This window comes from Zea mays, chromosome 4 (genome assembly GCF_902167145.1).
Source record: "Zea mays cultivar B73 chromosome 4, Zm-B73-REFERENCE-NAM-5.0, whole genome shotgun sequence".
In the NCBI taxonomy this organism is placed as follows: domain Eukaryota; kingdom Viridiplantae; phylum Streptophyta; class Magnoliopsida; order Poales; family Poaceae; genus Zea; species Zea mays.
The window spans coordinates 165,450,481-165,465,911 of NC_050099.1; the positions used below are offsets into that span (position 1 = coordinate 165,450,481).

The 15,431-nt window shown below is 46.1% G+C and overlaps 1 long non-coding RNA gene across 1 annotated transcript; it reads left to right on the forward strand.

Moving 5' to 3' along the window:
* Window positions 1-13,152: 13,152 nt before the first annotated feature.
* Window positions 13,153-14,490, forward strand: LOC118476967 (uncharacterized). Its single transcript, XR_004857865.1, has 2 exons — window positions 13,153-14,069; window positions 14,161-14,490. It is a non-coding gene; the product is annotated as an uncharacterized lncRNA (long non-coding RNA).
* The last annotated feature ends 941 nt before the right edge of the window (window positions 14,491-15,431 follow it).

Consider the following 15,431-nt stretch of genomic DNA (forward strand, 5'->3'; position numbering starts at 1 on the left):
GATAGATGGTTTTAGAAGGCAGTTGAGATTAACGATTTGGTATTTTCCACACACTAGGTTTTAGGGTTTTCCTGTGAGGTTATGAAAAACTTTTTATGTGAGAAAAAATATTTTATAAGTAAGCATGTCATGTCAGCTAGATCGAGTGGATATTGTGAATTGTGAACTTTGAGTCTATGAACTTGTGATCTTTATGAACTTGTTATACTGTGAACTCTGTTATATTGTGAACTTGTGATCTTTGTACACTTTTTATATTATAAATTTGTGATCCTTGTGAACTTTTTATATTGTGAACTTGTTATATCATGAATTGTGAACTTGTGATCTTTTGTCAACTTTGTTGTATTATGAAGTTTAATATATTTATCGATTGTATTTTAGATTCCGACCGTTACCGGTGTATTTTCCGCACCAAACTTTCGTTTTCGATGTTTCCGAAATACCGATATCGTTTCCGTTTCCGGAGTTACCGTTTTCGATTTTGTTTCCGATAAAAAATATAAAAACGGTAATGGTTTTAGTGTTTACCGACCGTTTCCGACCGTCTTCATCCCTAGCCAGAGAAAGAAAACCGCGCACCTTGTCCGCTCCGCCACCACCCCCTTCGTTTGGCGATGGCCGACCGGGTGATCGTCGTTCCGCCGCGCGACCCGTGGCCTTTCTCCACCGTCACGGTGGACGATCTGGAGGCCCTTGTCGCCGATGGTTTGCTCCGTCCCCTCTCCGGTGACCCGCAGCCGGAGTGGATGGTCCCTCCGAGCGGGGCCAACCCGACCCCGCCGCCGGGGTATGTGCTGAGTTTCGTCTCCTTCCATGAGCGGGGGTTCGGAGTGCCAGCAAGCCGTTTCATGCCGGCGCTCCTGCATTACTATGGGGTGGAGCTGCACAACTCCAACCCCAACTCCATTACGCAAGCGGCTATCTTCGCGGCGGTTTGCGAGGGCTTTTTGGGGATTGACCCCCACTGGGATCTGTGGACCCATCTCTTCTCCGTGGAGCTTTTTGCCTTGACGACGGGGGAAAAGAAGGTCTGCATGGCGGTGCGGGCCGGTGGCTGCACCCTCCAGTTGAGGCAGGCGCGCGCGCAGCAGTACATCCCCGCCATCCTTGTGTCTTCGAACAAGGGGTGGCAGCGCCGGTGGTTTTACCTCCGGAATGACGATGGAAGGCTCCCGTCGTTTTCTCAACGAGTGGTGACTGTCGCCGGCAGCAACTGGTGCTATGGGGCCACACGCGAGAAACAGGAGAAACTCCAGCCCCTTCTGGAGGCCTTGCAAGAGTTACGAGATAGGGGGCTCACCGCCGCGGGGGTGGTTGCCGCCATCCATCACCGGAGGGTGCTTCCCTTGGCAGAGTGACAGTTGCCGCTTTCGGAGATGATGCCGGGGGTCGACTTGGAGGGTTCGCTGATGTCCTCGGGGGCCAGCTAGCCGAGGTGTCTGCTCGGGCCGGAGCCCTTGCGGAGGGCCTGGCCGTGGCTGTCGGGTCTGCCCAGTCCGCCCAAGCCGCTGCCTCGGAGCAGTGTGTCCGGGCTGAAGGTATGTCTCGACCGCTTTGTGACTTTGATTCAGCTTTATTCTTCAACTCGTGTCTGAAGAATTCAGTTTGGCTGTCTGCAGAGTTCGAGATAGCTCTCAACGAGTCCTTCAAGGCACTTGCCCAGGCGGCTGAGCAGAAGGAGGCCGACCGTGTGGCCATGTCCGAAGCTACCTCGGCCTTCTGCCAGGTCTTTAGCCTCGATGACGTCCCCTCGGGTAGCTCCCCCTAGAGTCGCCTGCGGGCCTTGGGCGGCCATGTGCGCAACAGACTCCGCGAGGCGCTGCATCACGGCGTTAGGCGGGCCTTCGCCGTGCTCGCTTCCCATTACGATGTGGATCTGGAGTGGGTCAGCGAGGGGTACTGCCTACCCAACGAAGACGAGGCTGCCTTAGCCGAGGTCCAGAGGCTTGACACGGCCATCGCGGGCCCAAGCGCGGTGCTGGCGTCCTCCTTCGAGGTGGAGATCCTTCCGCCCATGTCGCCGTCCGAGGTTGGGCCAGATCTCGCCGAGGGTGGAGACGAAGCCGAGGGTGCCGCTCCTCCCCCGGGTGATGCCTGATTCTGTCGGAGCAGTCTATTTGGAGCATACATGTGTCTTTCGTGGCTGCCGAGGCCTAAACACTTTGTTGTCGTGTTATAAAGTTGTGTTTCTTTTCCTCTCGTTTCGAGTATCCAGACTTGTTCATCAGTAGCAAAATCATTTATCCGAGTAAGAGTTACTTTTTGCGGAAGGTGACGAGTGAGGTATCCGTATCCCGGAGGCGTAGGAGTCCCTCGGCCCGGTCGGCCTTGCCGCTTACGTGCGCTCTTACTCGTTCTGCTATTGATATAGTCGGAAAGCACGAAAGTCGTTTTGGTAGAAAACTTTTTCGAGGAAAATTTTGATGCGGAGGGGGTTCCCCCTTCTAGCCCCCGAGGGAGGGTCGGGATTTGCCGAGGCAAGGCTGACCCTTCCTTGACGGTTAGACTTTATTTGTGTATGTATGGAAAACGAGGTATATGAACGACTTGAAAACATCTTAAGGGTAAAAGCGACGTAGCTGTCGGATGTTCCAAGCGTTGTTGTAGACCTCGCCTTGATTGTTGGCCAACTTGTATGTTCCAGGCTTCAAAATCTTGGCGATGATGAATGGCCCCTCCCAGGGAAGAGTAAGCTTGTGGCGCCCTCGGGCGTCTTGCCGCAGTCGAAGCACCAAGTCTCCTACTTGGAGATCTCAGGGCCGAACCCCTCGGGCGTGGTAGCGTCGCAGAGACTGCTGATATCGCACCGAGTGTAGCAAGGCCACGTCCCGAGCTTCTTCCAGCTGGTCCAGCGAGTCTTCTCGGCTGGTCTGGTTGCTTTGGTCGTCGTACGCCCTTGTCCTTGGGGAACCATATTCTAAGTCTGTGGGCAAGATAGCCTTGGCCCCATAGACTAGAAAGAACGGCGAGAAACCCGTGGCCTGGCTTGGTGTCGTCCTCAGACTCCGAACCACCGAGGGTAGTTCCTTCATCCACCGCTTGCCGAACTTGTTGAGGTTGTTGTAGATCCTCGGTTTAAGTCCTTGCAGAATCATGCCGTTGGCACGCTCCACCTGCCCATTTGTCATGGGGTGAGCCACGGCGGCCCAGTCCACCCGGATGTGGTGGTCCTCGCAGAAGTCCAGGAACTTCTTGCCAGTGAACTGGGTGCCATTGTCGGTGATAATGGAGTGCGGGGCCCCGAAGCGATGGATGATGTTGGTGAAGAAAGCCACCGCCTGCTCAGACCTGATGCTCATTAGGGGTCGGACCTCGATCCACTTGGAGAATTTGTCGATGGCGACCAGCAGGTGCGAGAAGCCCCCGGGTGCCTTCTGCAAGGGACCGATGAGGTCCAGACCCCATACAGCAAACGGCCAGGTGATGGGTATTGTCTGCAGAGCCTGAGCGGGCAGGTGCGCCTGTCTTGCGTAGAATTGACACCCCTGGCAGGAGCGTACAATCCTAGTGGCGTCGGCCACCGCGGTTGGCCAGTAGAAGCCTTGTCGGAAGGCGTTTCCGACGAGGGCTCGAGGTGCTGCGTGGTGACCGCAAGCCCCCGAGTGTATCTCTTGCAATAGCTCCTGTCCTTCAGCGATGGATATGCATCGTTGGAGAATGCCTGAGGGGCTGCGGTGGTAGAGCTCCTTTTCATCACCCAGTAAGACGAACGACTTGGCGCGCCGCGCCAGTCGCCGAGCTTCGGCTTTGTCGAGGGGTAGCTCTCCTCGGTGGAGATATTGCAGGTACGGGGTCTGCCAGTTTCGATTAGGCGTGACCCCATTCCGCTCTCCCTCGACACGCAGTGCCTCACCCTCGGCGGCCGAGGGTGCCTCGGGCTGGGCCGAGGCCTCCTCGGGCTAGGCCGAGGCTTCCCCGGGCTCGGGCGTGTCATCAGTCTTGATGGAGGGTTGATGTATGTCTCTGGAGAAGACATCCGGGGGAACCGTTATCTGCCCCGAGGCTATCTTAGCCATCTCATCCGCAGTCTTGTTGTACCGTCGGGCGACGTGGTTGAGCTCGAGTCCGTAGAACTTGTCTTCCAGGCGCCGAACCTCGTCGCAATAGGCCTCCATCTTTCGGTCGCGGTAGTGGGAGTTCTTCATGACTTGGTCGATGACAAGCTGCGAGTCACCACGAGCGTCGAGGCGCCGAACCCCTAGCTCGATGGCGATGCGCAACCCGTTAACCAGAGCCTCGTACTCGGCCATGTTGTTTGACGCCGAGAAATGGAGGCACAGCACGTAGCGGAGGTGCTTCCCGAGGGCTGAGATGAAGAGCAGGCCCGCACCTGCTCCTGTTTTCATCAGTGACCCATCGAAGTACATGGTCTAGAGTTCCAGTTGGATTAGAGCTGTTGGTAGCTGGGTGTCGACCCATTCAGCCACGAAGTCTGCCAAGACTTGGGACTTGATGGCCTTCCGAGGAGCGAACGAGATTGTCTCGCCCATGATCTCCACCGCCCACTTTGCTATCCTACCCGAGGCCTCTCGGCACTGGATGATCTCCCCCAGGGGGAAGGATGACACCACAGTCACCGGATGAGACTCGAAGTAGTGTCGCAACTTTCGCCGCGTCAGAATTACTGCGTACATTAGCTTCTGAATTTGCGGGTAGCGGATCTTGGTCTCGGATAGCACTTCGCTGATGAAGTAGACCAGCCTCTGGACAAGCAGTGCATGCCCTTCTTCTCGTCTCTCAACTACGATCGCGACGCTGACCACTTGAGTGGTTGCGGCTACGTAGATCAAGAGGGATTCTCCTGCAGCGGGGGGCACCAAGATGGGCACACTTGTAAGGAGTGCCTTTAAGTTTCCGAGGGCTTCCTCGGCCTTGGGGGTCCAAGAGAAGCGCTCGGTCTTCCTTAAGAGGCGATACAAGGGTAGGCCTTTTTCGCCGAGGCGTGAGATGAAGCGGCTCAGAGCCGCAAGGCATCCCATGACCCTTTGTACTCCTTTCAAGTCTTTGATAGGCCCCATGTTGGTGATGGCCGCAATTTTCTCCGGGTTGGCCTCGATGCCCCGCTCGGAGACGATGAACCCCAGGAGCATGCCTCGGGGGACTCCGAAGACACACTTCTCGGGGTTGAGTTTCACGCCCTTCGCCCTCAGACACTTGAATATTGTTTCAAGGTCAGAGAGGAGGTCGGAGGCTTTCCTTGTCTTGACTACGATGTCATCGATGTAAGCCTCGACTGTTCGGCCGATGTGCTCTCAGAACACGTGGTTCATGCACCTTTGGTATGTCGCACCTACATTCCTCAAACCAAATGGCATAGTAATATAGCAGTACATGCCAAAATGTGTGATGAAAGAAGTCGCGAGCTGGTTGAACTCTTTCATCTTGATTTGGTGATACCCTAAGTAGGCGTCGAGGAATGACAGGGTTTCGCACCTAGCAGTGGAATCCACGATTTGATCGATGCGAGGCAGAGGGTAGGGAACCTTCGGACATGCTTTGTTTAGACCAGTGTAGTCTACACACATTCTCCATTTCCCACCTTTCTTTTTCACAAGCACAGGGTTGGCTAACCATTCGGGATGGAATACCTCTTTGATGAACCCCGCAGCCATCAGCTTGTGGATCTCCTCGCCTATGGCTCTGCGCTTTTCTTCGTCGAAACGGCGCAGAGGCTGCTTCTCGGGTCGGGCTCCAGCTCGGATATCCAGCGAGTGCTCGGCGACATCCCTCGGTATGCCAGGTGAAAGTCGCCTAGAGGGGGGGTGTGGATAGGCGAAACCTGAAAATTAAAACTTTATCCCCCGACTAGATCTCTTGATTAGTGGTTAGAACAAGATATATAATTATCGGAGTATAAAAACTAAGTCCTTGCTTGTAAAGAGTATTGCTTTCAAATAATGCGGAATTGATAAATCAATACTACTAATAAGTCTATGAGAATAAAGCAAGAGGGCTTAGGCAAGAAGAGCAATAACACAAGTTTTCTCTTGCAATGAGTTGCTTCACTAAATGAGAATTTAACTTAAAGCAACACGAAATAGAATTAGCAAAGAGTAGTGCAAGAGAAACTTAGAAAGGGAAAGAACAAACAAATCACAAGCAATAAGCACACGAGACACGGGTGATTTGTTTTACCGAGGTTCGGCCCTCGAAGGCCTAGTCCCCGTTGAGGAGTCCACTTAAGGACAGGTCTTTTTCAACCCTTTCCCTCTCTCCACCGATCACACAAGGATCGGCGAGCTCTTCTTCTTTTCAAGGATCACTCTCGATCCCACAAGGACCACCACACTCTTTGGTGTCTCTTGCTTAGCTTTTACAAGCCTCCAAAACTTTGGAGGAAGTTCGATGGGAGTCAGTACTCCACGCGCAAATGAACACAAGGATGTAGCACACACTATCTCTCAAGGAATCTCACAAGGCACTAGGGCTAAACTCAATTAAGTAGCTCTCAATTGCTTGCTCTCTCTTTTGTGGCACTTGTGTTGGTTGTAGTGGTCTAAATCTTGTGTATAGGATGGATCAATGAATATATGTGGTTGGGAGGGCTTGAGCATGTCAACTAGATGACTTGGAATGTTGCTTGGGCTCCCACACCTTGAAGTGGCCGGTTGGGGTGGTATTTATAGCCACCAACCAAAATCTAGCCGTTGGTGAAGTGTGCTGGCGAAGGGTGCACCGGACAGTCCGGTGCGCCACCGGACAGTGTCCGGTGCGCCACCGGACAGTGTCCGGTGTGCCGCCATGTCATCCTGCCGTTAGGTCTTGAAGTTGGTCGACCGTTGGAGGCTTTATCCTCATGTGGCACCGGACAGTCCGGTGTCGCACCGGACAGTCTGGTGCCCCTCTGACCGCTGCTTTGACTTCTGCCGCAGTACTGTTCACTTTGCAGAGTCGACCGTTGCGCAGATAGCCGTTGCTCCGCTGGTGCACCGGACAGTCCGGTGCCACACCAGATAGTCCAGTGAATTATAGCGGAGCTGCGCCTGGGAAATCCGAAGGTGAAGAGTTTGAGTTGAAGCACCCTGGTGCACCGGACACTGTCCGGTGGCACACCGGACTGTCCGGTGCGCCAGACCAGGGCAGCCTTCGGTTTCCTTTTTTCTCCTTCCTTTTGAGACCTAACTTGTTCTTTTGATTGGTTTGTGTTGAACCTTTGGCACCTGTAGAATGTATAATCTTGAACAAACTAGTTAGTCCAATTATTTGTGTTGGGCAATTCAACCACCAAAATCAATTAGGGAAAGGTTTGACCCTATTTCCCTTTCAATCTCCTCCTTTTTGGTGATTGATGCCAACACAAACCAAAGCAAATATATAAGTGCATAATTGAACTAGTTTGCATAATATATGTGCAAAGATTGCTTGGAATTAAACCAATCTATCATTTCATAAGATTTGCATGAATGCATTCTTTTTATATTTAATGTTTTAGACCATGCTTGCACCAATTGTTTTGTTTTTGCAAACTCTTTTGGAAATTCTTTTCAAAGTTTTTTTGCAAAATAGTCAAAGGATAAATGAATAAGATTTTGAGAAGCATTTTCAAGATTTGAAATTTTCTCCCCCTGTTTCAAATGCTTTTCCTTTGACTAAACAAAACTCCCCCTCAATGAAATCCTCCTCTTAGTGTTCAAGAGGGTTTTAAGATATCGATTTTGAAAATACTACTTTCTTCCCCCTTTTGAACACAATAAGATACCAATTTGAAATTTACCAATGGAAAATCATTAGTTTTTAAAACTAGGTGGTGGTGCGGTCCTTTTGCTTTGGGCTCATACTTTCTCCCCCTTTGACATGAATCGCCAAAAACGGATACTTTGAGTGAAATATAAGCCCTTATATTTTCTCTTCCCCTTTGGCAAATAATATATGAGTGAAGATTATACCAAATTGGAGAGCTAGCGGAATACCGACAAGGAGTGGATAATACCAATGGAGTTGAGTGGAAGCGATGTCTTTGCCGAATACTCCATTTCCCTTTCAATCTAAGACTTAATACATGAGATGCTCATGAAAACATATTAGTCTTAGCCTTGGCACAAAATAGAGATAAGAAATATGCAAATGTACCAAGGGAAAGATACATGATTAAAAGGATATGTCAATTAAGCTTAAATAATTCTATATAATATAGATTTCTCCCCGTAAATATGTGCTTTGAGAGGAATACAAATTTTTGGTCTTAAATGCCAAGTGCACATAATTAGGTTAATGAGATCATGTCTATATCATAGAGAATGTGAAGTGCATTGTGTCATAGTATAAGTGTGATGCTCATGACATTTTATGCCCTTATGAAAGCATGTTATAAATATCTCAAGCATTTACCCTTAAGGATTTCAAAGAGACTTAAGGACCATCCACCTTTGGAACAAAGGCAGCTTATCCTCGTTACAAGGTTAAGCTTTAAGCTCCTTGATAATAAAATTACTTCATCCAGTTTAAACAACGATTAAGAATGAATGTTTGAGAAGTTAAACTAGGTATGAAGCAGGGTTTAATGCATGAACATGCTTTCTCTTCTTTTTATACAAGATATGCAAGGAATGTGGGAAGATTTAGGTACATGTATAAATAAGATTGAATAGATTTACCCTTTTGTACCTTTACATAGTGATGTTCTCTTCATTGTGCTTTGTCCTTAGTCTTATTGAATTTGCCTAAGACCTGTACTCAAGACAATGTATGGAAATATTTTGCACAAGAGAGAGATGTACAACTAGTGATCCTTTTCTAAGTCATTGTTTTTAGATATCAAGTAGATCACAAATTGCATAAATATATCATGAATTCTCCTTTTAACTTAGTGCATATCAAGATAGATGTCGATTGAAATCAAATTGAAATTACATGAAGCACTAAGAAGCATAAGTGATACTTGGAGTTATTCAATGATCAAACAACAGATGCGATCAAAAGAACAACATAGGCATTAAATTTTCAATCAAGCTCAAAAATAGGAGAATCCAATAAATATGCTACTTTAACATTGAAAGCTACAATCCTTGATAAAGATGACATTATTTTACCAAGTTGGATTGAAATGTAGTAGCATGCCTTATGAGAAACTTGTTCTCATACATGAGACTATATGAGATTACTAAGATAACGTGCTAGTCTCAATATAATATAGAAATGAGCTCCCCCTAAAGATATGCATTAAGAATGAAAGAAATGGGTGAATGCACCCACTTACAAAGGCAAATAGGGAGAAGCACTATTTATCTTGATCAAGGTTTAAAAGATTTGCAATAAACAATTTTTGCCTAGTATTCTCATAATGAAAAAGTTTTTAGAATGCTTACAACCACACCATTGAATGTTTTTGAAGATCTCATATCCAAGTAGGTGTTGTTGCTCTTGATGTCTTCATTTTTCATTTGAGTGTCCTCCCTTTATAGTTGACTCTTTTTCCTTCCAAACTTATTGAAAATACTCAAGAGAGATGTTAATAGCACAAGGGAGTAAAAGATGATGATTTCTTTAGATAGAAAATAAAGACAGTTCATCATCCATAGATCACACAAACATGAAGTAAAATCCTTGACATTAGTGCACATTACTTGAAAAGAGAAACATGCACTATTTAGACATTTGATCAAGCATAGGAATTTACTTCTTCATATTGAATTTATTAATCATGACTTAAAAGCAAGTCAATATGGGAACATATATAACAAAGGTATGAAATAGATTCTAATGGATAAGTGCATTAATGAGAATGAGATTGAATGCACATCTTAGCCAATTTAAGTTTAATAAAGAATCTATTTCTTCACAAAGATATAATTAGAGTGAACAATCATTGATGGGAACTAAATTAAAGAGATGAGTTCCCATACCTTTGCTTTGACCTTTCTTCCTTTTGGGTGAAGAGTACCCTTTGAGGCTTGTGGCTTTTAACCTTGCACTTACTCTCTTGTAGATTTTCATAAGTAGGCTCAAGAGAAATGTTAATAGAAACACAAGCACTAGTTTCCCTTTTTGTAATCATTTTTGATAAGGAATGAAAAGTGAATTACTAAAGCATGGAAACTTTATAATATGAACTAGATTATTCCTTGAAGTATGCTTAGTTTTAACTTATGGAACAAGCATAGTAAGTCCTTTAAGATTACGGGGATAAATCTAATTCATAACAAGGAGAGCGATAAATGTAGAAGAATCATATCCAATATAAGAAGCATAACAACATAAGTCATTGGATTGACTTATCTTTTTATGTTAAATTACGCATCTCCAAAGAGGAACATATTCTCTATTAGTTAGACTACATGGGTTACTTAGATAAAAGCATTAGCCTCACTATTTCTAGTTATAGAGAGAATCTTCCTTTTGTAGGTGTCGTAGGGATTTGAATTCCTATCGTGACACCCTATTCTTTTAGGAACTTGGAATATCTCTCTATATCTAGAATCATGGCAATAATAAGATAATAAGTGTAAGACATGCCATTGGTTTCTTAATAATTTAAAACATGTAGATTGCCATAGTATAGAAAAGATGAATGTACAATCTACCATATGGGAGGAATTTCTTCAAGGAAGGGTGACATAATTTTAAGAGCATTTTAAGTGCTTCCTTTTCTATGTAACTACACAAGACACATAAGAAATGATAATTTGAGATACTTGTACTTGAAAACATAATTGTTACCATCCTTTGGCTTTCCTCCATGTTGTAGGTCTTGACTTTTCGACATGGGATTAGTTCTTTGTTTCCTACAACATCAATATCTTCCCGAGATGATATGAGTTTTAGACATAATAATTTGAAATAACCTTGGGTCAATCTTGGATATGTAGATCATTGTAGATTGATAGTTTGAGTTAATGTGAATTGACTTGACTCTCTCAAGCACCCAAAGTTTCATATCATCTCATTCTCCTGCAAAGCTTGTCAAGCATGTTTTGGTACCCATCGCTTGATGGATCCATCATTGTTAGTCAACAAAGATCTAGGAACCCGAATGTCCTTTGCGCTAGCGCTTGGCAAATTCATTGCCTTTCTAGCACAAGTTGCAATTTTGGGTTGCCTAGTTATATATGAATCAAATGACAAGCTATGAGTGGAGGAGTTACCAATGGGACAATCCTTGCATTGATGTCCCTTTTCCCGGCATGTGTAGCATAGGCGTTTTCCAAGCTTTGAAGATTCCTTCTTTCCTTGTTTGTTGCTTGCTACATGGTTAGTAAAAACTTTCTTTTCTAACCCTATGCCCTTTTGTTTTAAATGGGGACAAGATTTAATAAAGTGTCCCTTCTTTGAATATTTAAAACACAGTTTATCATCCTTGTAAATAATCAAGCCACTTTTAATATAGGGACATGTTCTAATCAAGTGCCCCTTTTCAAAGCATTCACTACACTTCTTATTTTCATTTGTATGAAGTGTAACTTGATTATTACCTTGGATGTTACCTTTTATGGAGGCATGGTTGAGGCTTTTGGAAGAGGCATTGATTTTCTTCTTTTGTTTCTTCCTCTTGGCAATCCTCAAGTTCTTGACATTTTCTTCAAGGGATTTTGTGCATGCCACGGTTGTTCCCGTCTCAAGCTTCTTCACCATGTGATCATGGTTATCTTGAGAAAGTTGAGCAATGCACTTCCCTTTAAGTTGTGTCAGGCTCATCTTTAGCCTCTCATTTTCTTCTTTGAGCTTTTGATATGTATCATCATTTGTTCCTGCAAATTCTAGCTCAAGGGAAGATTTGCTTGTCGATGGACAACAAGCATTAGCACATGGTAATATAGTTTCTATTTGAATACATGTGCATGATTGAGGTTGTTGGGATTTTAAGTTTTCTATTACAACCTCATGAGCAATATTCAATATGATATTATCATCCATAAGATTTTCATAAGAGCATAGGAGCATATCATATTTTTCTTGAAAAGCTAGATTTTCAATTTTGAGCTTTTCTACTTGGTCCTTAAGCAAGGTATTACTATTTGCAATTGAGCGATACAATATAAAGCGTTATCTTGCTCAATTGAAATAGTTTCATACCTTTGGACCAAATCAACATGAGAGCACTTTAGCTCCTCATGTTCTTTAGTCAACTCGTCAAAGCATTGCATTTTGATGGAGAGAATATCTTCTAGCATTTGACGAGCTTTGCTTTCCTCTTTCGCTCTTTCTAGAAGTTTGAGCATGACTGCCTTATCTTCTTGGCTTAGGTGAGCGTAGAGTTGCACGGAGCTTCCTTCTTCCTCCTCATCCTTGTTTGTGCTTCCGCTATCAATTTCATTAGCCACACAACACATGTGGGAATCGAGATGGGAAGACAAACCTTTTGGAGAGGTGGATTCATCGTTTGGTCTCCATCGGTCATTTTCTTCTTCTTCCTTGCAAGGGTTAGTATCACAAATACCAAAGGAAGTAGAAGCACAAAATGAACTATTATGTTTGTGTGACACCCCAGGTGTCTATTTCGGGTTATGACGGAAGAATTATCCTAATCTTGAATGCTCAGTGAAAATTTCTATTTCTCGATCGTGTCTATCTCTGTCTATCAGGCTTTCTCATGGAAGTTCACCGAATTCGGAGTTATTCGATCGCGAGAAACAACCAATTTTGGAGCGTGTTAAAACTTTTAATTCTCGGAACTCATGCAGACTCGAAGATCATTCTCGAATTATAAATCTCATCTGGAGCTCTTTAAATCAAACTCTCGACGACTGTTATCTGATCTGAGCCCGAATCTAAATTCCTCGAACTTCGATCGATGTCCGACTATTTTATCCGAGTCCGTACTCTTAAACGGAATACTCAGTATGTCGCCCTCTAATTAATTCTTACTCGACTCAGCCTAGTATCTTTGTATCTAAACCGAATTCAAAACTCACTCCGACAGCGATTTTTAAAATGTCACGATTCGCTTTCTCCGACTAAAATTCAAAGCCGATGAGAAATCTGAGAGACACATTTATTTCTAAAATAGTGCGCGAGGAATTATTTCCGAGCGAAATCAAATCCAACTCTCGGCCGAATTAATCGCTCAATCGTCCGTTCGTCGAAACCCAAATTCGCTCTGTTCTTCGTAGAGACGAATTCCGCGGGAGCATTTTTATTCGGAAAAATAATTTAGCGCAGCCCGTTTGCGCGTTTGGGCCAGCCCAAACCAGCCCAATTGGGCCCATTTGAAACCCTAACCCTAGGGTTTCTCTATAAATACGGATCCCTCTCCCTTGCCCTTGGTCATTTTGCATTCCCACCCCTATTGTTTTTCCAGCCGCCATCAGCCTTCTTCTCCCCCACGCCTTCTTCTCTCCCTGGCTTTCTCCTCCACGCGCAGCAGCAGGGAGTCGTGCTCCCCTCCATGGCGAGCAGCAAGTCGGCGCCCTCTCCGTTTTCCCCTGCTCCTTCCGGCTCCAAGCTGAACGCCGGCCGAGCTCCCCTTCCGGTCACCGCTCCTCCCTGCGAGCTCCCTGTTCCTGTCTTCCTCACGGCTGCGCGCAGGAGCTCCTCCCAGGGCCGCCGAGCTCCATGTCCATGGCGTGGAGCAGCAGCTCCCATTCCCCTGCGAACCTCCCTGTCCATGGCCACAAATCCTTTCGCCCTTCTCTGCGCAGCGCCCCTGCTGTGTTTCTCCCAGCGAGCTCTCTGCTCTCGGCCGCTGGCAGCCATGGCGCCCAGAAAAATCCCACAGCCGAACTCCCCCAGCTGAGCCCCCAAGCAGCGCCCTCCCTGCTCCATAGCTCAAGCCCGAGCTCACCCCCTGACGCTTGGATCCCTGGAACGCAGCAGCTCTGCCCTCTCTCCCATGGTTGTCCAGCCCCTTACTCCAAGGGCGTGAGCGCGCAGGGATCTGCTCGACGCCGCAGCGCCCAGCCATGGTGGCTGTAGGCCGAGCCCCTTTCCCGTGGACAGCCCCAACCTCCTCCTCTCTTCCCCACAAAACAGCAGACCCTATGCCGATCTTGTGTCGTCTCGCTGCCACCGCTGCGCGCATGCCAAGTGTTCGGCATAATGTCGAGGGAGATGTGTTGTTACAGCACGCCGTGATGCCGCCGTGTGTTCGCTGTTTTTGCGCAACCCCCTCCGCGACGCCGTCAAAACCCGTGGTGAGAAACACCCCGCTGCCCCTGCTGCTATCCTATTTTCTTTTGTGTGTGCTCGGTAAAATGTTGAACTGTTGTGTGTGTTTCATCACAGCTAGCCGTCAATGCCATCCGTCGCGCACGCGTGTTCGATGCGAGGCCGGTCGGGTGAACCACATGCATGCACAACTCAAATCTGATCCCGTTCAGGTTGATTGATTTATAGTTTACCATACGTATGATTTGGTTGATGTCATGCAGTGCACGTATATGTGTGGATGTGTGTAAAATGTTTTGGTTATACGCATTAGTAGATTCGCATTTGCGGTTGGAGAACAAGAAGTCGTTTGCTGTGTGCGATTTGTAGTTTGTCTAAATACGTTTTGGTCGATGTGGTGTGTATTGGTGTTTGAATATATGTGGCTGCGATGATTCATTTATGTGTCACGAGGATGGTTCGTGGATGGTATTAGTCGTTGGTTAAGATACTTCGTCATAAAGCAGTGTGTTAGTCGTGGTAAATCTAATAAAACGTAAAGCATGTTTGGTGGTTTCCGCAGTCGGCTAATGAGTTAGTCTATGTTAAATATATTTTATGTGTTCCTCGTGGTGTAAGATAGAGTGGGTCGAAGATATAAACTATGAGACATGTGATTTGTGTTTAAGGACGAGAGGTGCGAACAATCGGTTAGTGTTTCACTTGTCTAGTCGATAAATGTGGTCATAAATAATTGTGCTCGACATACATGTTTGATCGTTGTATCACTTCCTCTATAATTATAAGTCGAGTCAAAATGCGGGATACTAGTGGTATGCTAGACGGGTGGTGTCCAAATAAATTAACCGGTCGATGTGGTAGTTGTCGTGTGTGATTTATTGTTAGTGAGTAGTTTAAATTACGAGCTATATGAGGACTATGTTGGAAACTAGTAGGCGGCGTGTAACTGCGTTCGTTTGGTGAATAATAGGTCGGTAGGTAATTGTTGGTGTCAGTAGCAAATGTAGTCTTATGGAGTTTTACGCCATGTGTAAATGCCTCCACGATAGACCCCAAAAATGTGCTATTTAGGTGACTTGCGTGTTAACTAATTCAAGTTGAGCAGTGGTTGAGAAACACTTATTAATCGGCTCCAACCCATGTTTTTGAGTTACGATGTCTAAAATGGTTCGCTAAGTCTTATACTGTGATTAGCCAACTCATGTTAAGTAGGAGTCGATTGCGTAAGTGATTGTGATATATAGGTTGTGTCTAGGATTGCGATAATAATGGGCAAGCCGATGTGTATGGTGTATAGCGGCCTATGTGATTGCGCTAGTTAGCCGAATTGTTAGACGCCTTTGGTTAAAGCTCATAATCACGATAAATTGCTTGTTGTGGTCTAAATG